This window comes from Dreissena polymorpha, unplaced genomic scaffold (assembly GCF_020536995.1).
Source record: "Dreissena polymorpha isolate Duluth1 unplaced genomic scaffold, UMN_Dpol_1.0 chrUn042, whole genome shotgun sequence".
NCBI classification, from domain to species: Eukaryota; Metazoa; Mollusca; class Bivalvia; order Myida; family Dreissenidae; genus Dreissena; species Dreissena polymorpha.
Window position 1 is genome coordinate 176,274 of NW_026273356.1, and position 10,028 is coordinate 186,301.

Here is a 10,028-nt window from a genome sequence, read left to right on the forward strand (position 1 = left end):
GTAGTAGTAGTAGTAGTAGTTGTAGTAGTAGTAGTAGTAGTAATAGCAGTAGTAGTGGTATAGTGGTAGTAGTAGTGAGCTAAATAGCTGGAAATTGCATAAATCTAAATACACACACGCACGTATGCACACACACATGCACACACAATAGCACTCACTCGAGTAATATGAGTAGTAGTATAAATGCAGTTGTCTAGTATGAAAAGACAAAATGTATTCAGCAAGTATTGAAAGATGAAAGTTTCTTTTTCAGCACATGAAGTTGGTATTTGCCATGTATAAATCAATCTGAACACAAATATAATAGAAGAATAAAACATATACTAAATCGGTTTGTTATACTAGGTCCCTCAGTCCAAGAGCCGTTTATAAATGTGTGTTGAAAATAAAGTTGCGTGTTACCAAAAAGGCTATCAATAAATATGTCTATTAAAAAGTCTTTCGTGTAACCATATCGCTTTCATATTCGCATCGTATGATAAAATTGAACCTACGAATGTGACAACGGTAAATTGTTGTTCCAAATGCATAAACAGTTTATAATTTGTGAAATTGCCTCTAAAATCGTTGTACAGCAGCGTAAGAAAAACAAACGTTCGGAAACAAACAATAAAATAGTGTAGCCGAAATCGATTAAAACGCAGTGTTTTTTCAATCGATATTGTCCGTATTAAAGTGTTTTTTGATTGGATAGTAAGCTTTACAATAACCAATGAGAATGATTGTAACAAACTAAATAAATGGCGGTTTATTGTTTTGTTAAGGAAAAGCAGTTAACCGAAAGCTGTATGTCTCATCTGGTCATGATAAGTAAGGCATTATTTTGAAAGAGAAATGCAGTAAACAAAGATTACATACAATATTAAATAGCTCTCGAGCATATATTTAAACCATCGGTATAGGTTGTTTTAACTAGAGCTTCATGTAATAGGATCTTTTTCGGACTTGCGGTAATTTCGGACAAATTCGTTGGTAACGTATTCAAGTTACTTGTACAGATATATATTTACATTTAAGGTCATTAGCACATATAGATATATGACAAATGAGACATAGAATATATCGCAGATTTCAAATAATTAAGACTAGGCCACAACAAATTGATTACATGTTCGATGGATTTCCCGCACCGAAAAATCTTAAAACGAAATAAAAATATTTTTATTTTTATGTTGCGCCCGCAGCAACAATTTGTGCTCTGCACACATTCGTTCAATGATTTAGTTTAATTTAGCCTATGTATTTTACGATATAGACTTTATTGATTAACTTACGAGAATGCGTTTAATTTGTTTGCCCAATACAAGTTGAGCCTCGCCAATAAAGATCGAAACTCGCCTTATACGAGAAAAAAGCGGCCAATACGAAAAAACAAGGCAGATACAGAAAAAACTTTCAAAAAGGTCGGCAAAACGAGATTCAGTCAATCAGAAACCAGGAAAAACTCGGCCTTACATGAGAATCTAAAATTTCGACAATTGTGGACGCCATTTTGAAGTTGTATGCTTAGTTTTGGTTCAAAAGATTAAACCTTTAAAAAGATACTTAAAGTACTCAGCCCCTAATATTTTCAGCTCCCTTTTTCGACAATAAGAATAGTGCAGTGTAACCACAACAGTAAGGTTCAATACTTGAGCGTCCATACATAAAAACTTTTTAAGCTACAATGAAGCGCCGAAAGCAAAACTTATTCGAAATCAGGGACACATTACAAATGCAATTCCTAATGGAAATAAGTAAGTTTTCAATCCTTATCGTCTTTCTGAGTTGTATTTAAAACAACGGTAGTGGATCCAGTGTAACTGGAATGTTATTCAGGTAAATTTTGCATAATTTCGCCACCTGTCAAATTGCGTTCCTGTCAACTTCCTGCATCATGTCATGTCTAGAAAGCATCTTTCGTCATATACTAAGTTTATATGCTATTTTTCTATGCTTCATCAGTAGTATCGCTTTCATATTACAATATTAATGAAATAATACTTATTCTGAAATTTGATGCATGGAGCACTTATTTCCTCTTGCAACAACATTCAATTTTCATTTTAAATTAACAACATATCTTTTAAAAGGTAGGCTAGATTGAACTTTACCAGTACAAAGATGTTAACCACTATCGACAAAGCGGGGGTTTAGGGGCGGTTGCCCCCGATACTAAAGAAATATATTGGATAAAAAAGGATTATTCTGTGTTGCGTTAGTTGTTGCGCACTTAGCAACGATAAAATTATACGCTTTTTAATTCTTTTATACATTACGAACCGGTAAAGTTCAATCTTCCCAAAAGGTATTTTGAGTTACATAACATTTTCAAAGCATTTTGCATGAGATATAAACAGGGACAAAGTTGTATGGAACAGAAATGTTTATATTTTTCAAAACTTCATACTTAATTTAATAGCAAAAACCTGTAATTCGAAAGTTAAATTCAAGCTTTTCTTGCGGAATAATATTAAAGATTAATTAATAAAATTGTCATAAATTAGTTGAATTCATATTGGCTTTGTTATTGAGCTTCAGACAGCCTTATTGAGCTTCCGACAGCTTCCATATATATATGGATAAGAGGATGATGCACGCCAAATGGCATAATACACCATTGGATAATAACGGAGTAATGGCCCTTTGTATCTTGAACAAATGATTTTTTTTTTGTGTGCGTCCGGAGCCATATCTTGGAAGTGGTTGCTTTGACGGATGTCATTGAAAACTTGGTATGAGTACGGTATATATATGGATAAGAGGATGATGCACGTTGGCGTTGTACATCCGTCCTGAAAACTTTTGTGTCCAAAAGTATATATGCGGGGGATATCAATTCAACAAATTTGCTTGTTTAAATTGATTTGACAAAAAATTATTCCCTTTTATTGTTGCACTGCTATTGTTTTAAATATATATAATAGTACTAGTCATTATACTAGAATGTATACTAGTATTTTTGCACTCAAATTAGAGCAATATATGTGCTATGTTAACTTAAAGTATCAATTTTTATAAACAATATTTGTTTTTGTTTTTTTTTTCGCTTTTTGCTCACCTGTGATTAAAAAAAAATGGAATAAAAATAAATTTATTTTTATTTCGCTCGCTCGCTCAATTTCTGGTTGGCTAAAATCCGTAGAAAACATCATCAATTTGTTGTTGCCCTAGGTGATTTAAAATTCCAATATATATTTATTTTATAAGAGCATCAAATAAAACGCTGTTGCTGTATGCATATTTTTAACAATAGACGAGTAAACGAGTGACGTCGCGCGCACCTGCAAAGTTTAGACTCCGCCCACTGGTTGGCAAAAAGAGATGGAGTTCATATAATCGCATATAGAGATGGTGAACATAATCATCGAGTTTATTGATAACCATGCACTGTATCAAATATAATTTTATAAATTATATCTAAATAAAACATTAGCATGCAAGGAAATGCATTTTAGGGACGATTATATTGTTATTATTTGTTTTTACTAAAAACAAACTTGGGAGTAGAACACAATCTACAAGCTCGGTATTTGGCTACCACAAAGATCTTTCTGCCTAGCACATCATTTTAGATTTAAAAAATCTCAGAAAATGTAAATTCTTTAAGAATAAACTTAGTTTAATGAAAGAATATAATTAAGGATGAACACAACAACAAATAGATCGATTTTATGTACGCAACATAGTTCTGATTTGAACCTTAATACATGACGTCTGTAAAAACTTACCATGGTACACATTAAATAAATTCACTCGATAAATGTAATTGTTTTTTATTTAATTGTTCACACCAATTTTGACACTGTTTCTTTCATAATTTTTAAACCCGGTTTTTAATTGCATGATTATCTCGTTATGATCGGATACTGTGCAGACAGTTACAAAGTAAACATGGTGTCATTAAATCAGGGACCTATACTTGGGGTGCCTGCATAAACCACATTTGGCAGATGATTTAATGGTAATTAAACACAATTTATAATACCTCCATGTCATCTCTTGGCATATTATGCAGTCATTAAAGCCAAATTTCAAAGCCAAAATATGTAACAGTTGCTTTAATAAAATATTTTAACATATTTAAAAAAAAATGAAGATATTAGTTCGAAATGGATTAGCAGGATTAAGTGTATATATATATTAGCCAGTTAAATCATAATATACATTGTTTAATAACTATAAATTTAAAATTTTTAGCAATTTTACTACTTCAAAATTAATGTATTGAACGATTACCAGCATTTTTTTTTTAAATCGGCAATTACGTGTAAACATTGTAAGTTACAGCAGTGCACGAAACACCATCATGAAAGCAATCAATCAAAACTGCTTGCGTAAAATAAATTAAATATATATTGTTTTTTATCCAGGCTTTTTCCGACCTATGCCACGGGACCGAAATTCGGCCCCATTCCCAATGCAAATCTGGTTGTATTTTCCCAATTGAAAAAAAAATTCCCAATTTCAAAAAAAAAAAATTTTTTTTTTTTTAACCTTAAAATATATGAGTTAACCTGATCCGGTGTAGAAAAAAGAAAGTATTGCATAATTAAAATATTTGTTGCGTTGAATTTGTTTTAAAAACTGTAAAATATGTAAATGTTTACGACTTTCCGTATTTTCCTCAAAATCCGGCGCTTCGCGCAATTTTTTTCACCTAAAAAAAAGGTCCGGCCTTTTCCCCAAATTCAGATTAAAAAACCTGCACTTAGTACACATGTTCATAATATTTTGTTAAATTTAAATAATAAGTTATCAAAATAGTCGTTATTTACCAGTTAACGGCTTCTTTGAAATATAAGAAACACTTTTTACATGCGATAATTTTTCCCAATTGAGCCAATTTTGCGATTAATTTTTTCCCAAAATGGGGGTTTTCTCGACGCGAAATTCCCAAAATTCCAGTGTGGCGTTTTCCCAAAATGGAGCGGAAAAAGCCTGTTTATCATAAAATGCTTGATTGTTACATGTATCACTCCTTATCACTTAGTTAAAAAAAGTCAATATACATGCAAAGACAGTTTAATTTGCACAATATGCAGGGTGTTTTTACCATGTGTATGCTAAAAATAATCAATATCATCATTCAATGGAAATGAAATGAAAATTCATTCAATGGAAAAGAAAATGATATAATTTAACAAATGTTATGTATTCCGCTTTTTTAGGGTTTTGTTTTATAATTGGTTAAATGCACCTCTTACACATTCGATCGCTGATGAACAATAACAATATCCACACCACTTATAATTGTGATCAAATAAATATGTATGTTTCATTATTTTTTAAATATCATTTATAAAAGTCTTACTATAACAAAGATGACGGCTTATTTATTATCCCCGCCGAAAAAAATTTCAGAGTGGATATAGGTATTGGTCCTGTCCGTCCGTCTGTCCGTCCGGCTGAAACATTGTCAGGAGCATAACTCCAAATCTTTTTAATGGATTTACTTTAAACTTAGAATATAAACAGATGGCAACTAGGAGAAGTGCAGTGACCAAGAACCATAACTCTATTTACCTTACTTTTTGAATATCTCCCTTTTTATATCATTTTAAAGTGAATTTTTGTCCGGAGCATAACTCTAAATCTACTGAAGGGATTTACTTGAAACTTGAAATATAAACAGATGGCAACTAGGAAAAGTGCAGTGACCAAGAACCACAACTCTATCTACCTTAGTTTTTGAATTATCTCCCCTTTTATATGATTTTAAAGTAAAGTTTTGTCCGGAGCATAACTCTTAATCTACTGAAGAGATTTACTTGAAACTTGAAATATAAACAGAAGGCAACTAGGAGAAGTGCAGTGACCAAGAATCACAACTCTATCTACCTTAGTTTTTGAATTATCTTCCCTTTTATATAATTTTAAAGTACATTTTTGTCCGGAGCATAACTCTTAATCTACTGAAGGGATTTACTTAGAACTTGAAATATAAACAGATGGCAACTAGGAGAAGTGCAATGACTGAGAACCGTTTTTGAATTATCTCCCCTTTTATATAATTTTAAAGTAAATTGTTGTCCGGAGCATAACTCTAAATGTACCGAAGGGATTTACTTGAAACTTGAAATATAAACAGATGGCAAGTAGGAAAAGTCAGTGACTTAGAACCATAACTATATCTACCTTAGTTTTTTAAGTATCTCCCCTTTTATATAACTTTAAAGTAAATTTTGTCAGGGGCATAACTCTAAATGTACTGAATGGATTTACTTGAAACTTGAAAAATTAACATATGGCAACTAGGAGAAGTGCGGTGACCAAGAACCATAAGTCTATCTACCTTAGTTTTTGAATTATCTCCCCTTTTATATAATGTTAAAGTAATTTTTTGTCCGGAGCATAACTCTAAATCAACTGAAGGGATTTACTTGAAACTTCAAACTTAAACAGATGGCAAGTAGGAGAAGTGCAGTGACTAAGAACCATAACTCTATATACCTTAGTGTTTGAATTATATCCCTTTATTTAATTTCAAAGAAAATTTTCGTCCGGAGAATAATGAATTATCTCCCTTTATTTGTTTTTACAAATATTATTCTACTCTCTAAAACAAATGTTGTCATACAAGCAAACACTTTTCGGCGGGGATTTGGCACTACTGTGACAAGCTCTTGTTTGTTTTGTTTTGTGAGATTTTCAGTATTTAGTCTTCCGATCACGTTTACTCTGATGCTAATAACTAATTCGTATTTTTATTAAGACGAAAATATATTTGTGAATAAAAAATTATTGGTACTAAATATAATCTATTTGCGCCATTATTTAAGAGATTTGATGTTTATTTCGGATTATTTTATCGTTTTATTGACTATACAAAAGTCTTATATACATGTTTTACATTACTGTAACCAGTGTTTTAGCCAACCAGTCAGTGCGCATGCGCGGAAAATTCCCAATGTAAATAATAACAATTTAATCGTCTATACGGGAATTTTGTAACTTAAGTAGATTCATATGAGCATGAATGCTTATGACCTATGGAAAACCCATTAAGATGAAAGATAATTTCCAATGGGGTCCATAAAACACACACTGAAATAGCAAAATGATTCAAAGATACATAACCATATGAACAAACACTAACAACAGTATGTTGGTTATATGGTTATACATAACCATATGAACAAACAACATATCCAATGTAAACTACTGGAGCAGACATTATCTTTCTAAAAAAACAAGTCTAAAAATAGAGTGTACTGATGGCTTGCTGATATTTTGTCTGCGTGTATTGACTAAAATGTATTTTTTGAAGCAGCGCTTGTTCTTAAGTAGATTATTAAGGTGTAAGAATTGCTGATACACGTGCTTAAAAATAACGCTGCAGCGATACCAGTATATTGATGGCACCATAAGACTATGACCAGATCAAAAAAAATATAGTTACGAGTTGGGCAATTAGTTTATTGGCACCGAGTGTCTAAGTCATGAGTTTTGTTTAATGACACAATTTAAAAAACTATGCACTATTTATTTAAAGGTGCAGATAAACAAGTGTAATGCTCCCGAAGAATGTTTGGGCCAAACAATATTTAAGAAACAAATAGGTATGTTCCTAAAAAACTCTTTAGTTTTTTGTATAAGTAGATAAATAAAGTCAATGTTATACCATTTTCAATAACTTTAATTTGTAGTGGTAAATTGTAAACATAATTGTACTCAGTTTGTATTAAAAGTTAAATATCATCAGCTAGTATAGTGTATGAGTATATTTTATGTTGATGCTAATTAAATTGATGGAAATGTCTACTTGATTTTATATAACACTTATCTTGTGTGTAGAAAAATATAGGAAGATTTTTGATCCCCCACTCATCAGCAACAGACAGCCATTTTATTCAAGAGGATTATGCTTCTTATGTTTTTACTTTTCTTTCAGTTGATAAAAATGCAGAAAGATATGGCCAATTCATTGAAGGTGACGACATGCAGGTGTGTACTTATTAGCATAAGTTCTGACTTAGATATGATTTGTGACAATCTTGGTTGATGACTTGTATTTAATATTAAAGGGGCCTTTTCACAGATTTTGGCATGTATTGAAGTTTGTCATTAAATGCTTTATATAGATAAATGTGAAAATTGGATCTAAAAAGCTCCTGTCAAAAAAACAAGAATGAAATTTAAAAAAGAAAACAAGTAACTCAGAACATGGCTTGAACCACTGACCCCTGGTGTAAAAGTCTTATCGCTTAGACCGATAGGCCATCCATTCAATCGTTACACGTTGCAACGCTTTATAATTTTCAAGTTTTTAAATCATCAAAAGATGCATATGATGGATATTTTAGAGCATGCTAAATGTTCAGTATTACTGTTTCCTGTCAAATATCATTTCTACCATGAAAATATGCGAATCTGAAATATTTTTATTTTGTCAATTTACCAAAGCTTTAAAAGGCCCCTTTAAAGAAATTAGAAACCTGACATATTGCCATATTTACTACCTTTACAACTAGAAAAGTGTGTTTATCTTATTCTATTAAATTATTTATTTTCTTATAAACATGGGGGCAAGCTCTATAAATGTGTATATATTGCAATAAAATAATTGAGTACTGTTAGCTGATTTTGTTTACATTTAACATGGCCATACTTCTCTACTACCACCTATAGATGGGGAAAATGTGTTCCCAACTGGTGTTTTCACTTCATAAATAGATTATTAAGAATTATCTTGGCATATGCATATGGTATGGGTGTGTTTTAGCTAAAGTTAAAGAAACTTTAATAAGTTTCAAATGATTCAAATGTTTCTGATTCATCATCAGGAATAATTTAAAGTATTCTTAATCTTATAACCTCACTTTGTAAATGTTATTGAAAGAAAAATACATTGAAATTGGGTATTCTGATTGGTTTGTTTTGCACATTGACACTGTGTTATAAATTGCAAAATAATATTTAAAAATAAATGTATGTATATAACAATTTATGTACCAAAAGGACACTTTTGCGGTACTACAATTAGACCTTTAAATACACATGTTAATGAATATATGTACAAGTACATAATTGTGTTTAAGGTGTGACTGTATGCACGACTGTTACTGCTGCCTGGGTATTATGTGAGCAAGAAACACGTCTGGATTATAATTTGGACACACATGTACAGCTGTTTTGTGAATATGATAAATTATGTATGCTATATTTGCATTTTTGATGTGTTTTTAGATGTTTAATGTTCAATACATCAGACAAACTCTGAATTTTTTTTAATAGAATATTAATTTATAAAACAAAATCCCATGAACTAAAACCATATGTTAATAGCTTTACACTTCAAGAACAACTATTTTTGTGTATTATGTTTATATTTGTTAATGAGATACAATTTTGAGTTGAACTATTATGAATTTTGTTATGCCGGCATAATATTTGATTTTGGTCTGTAAATAAGAAATTATTGGAAATGCAAGAGATTCGCTTATGAGTTGGAATGTTTTAAATTTTGTCACGCCGGCATAACATTTTAAAGTTTTGTCTTTAAATAGGGAATTTTGGACATTTATCAGCCATTCACTTTCTGTAGAAATGTTATGAATCTTGTTACGCTTGTATAGCATGTAGGTTTGGGTCTGTGAATATGAAATTATTGGAAAAACAAGAGATTAGCTTATGAGTTGAAATGTTTGGATTTTTGTTAAGCTGGCATATTATTTTGAATTTGGGTCTGTAAAAAGCTTGATAGGGAACTTGAGAGCAATGCACTTTCTGTGGAAATATTACTTATTTTGTTATGCCGGCTTAACATTTCAGATTGGGTCTGTAAATAAGTAATTATTTGAAATGCAAGCATTTTATTTTTAATTTAAAATGTTTGGAATTTTGTTACGCTGGCATAACATTTTATGTTTTGGTCTGTAAATAAGAAATCATTCGAAATGCAAGTGATTCACATTGAGTTGAAATGTTTGGAATTTTGTTACACTGGCATAACATTTACAGTTTTGATCTGGAAATAAGAAATCATTTGGAATGCAAGCGATTCACCTTTGAGTTAAAATGTAATGAATTTTGTTAAGCTGGGGTAA

At 31.1% G+C, this 10,028-nt stretch overlaps 1 long non-coding RNA gene across 1 annotated transcript; it reads left to right on the top strand.

Annotated features, from left to right (window-relative positions):
- The first annotated feature begins 737 nt into the window (after nucleotides 1-737).
- On the top strand, nucleotides 738-9,159 carry LOC127863814 (uncharacterized). The gene is made up of 4 exons (XR_008041198.1): nucleotides 738-810; nucleotides 7,475-7,541; nucleotides 7,874-7,926; nucleotides 9,021-9,159. It is a non-coding gene; the product is annotated as an uncharacterized LOC127863814 (long non-coding RNA).
- Nucleotides 9,160-10,028: the final 869 nt, after the last annotated feature.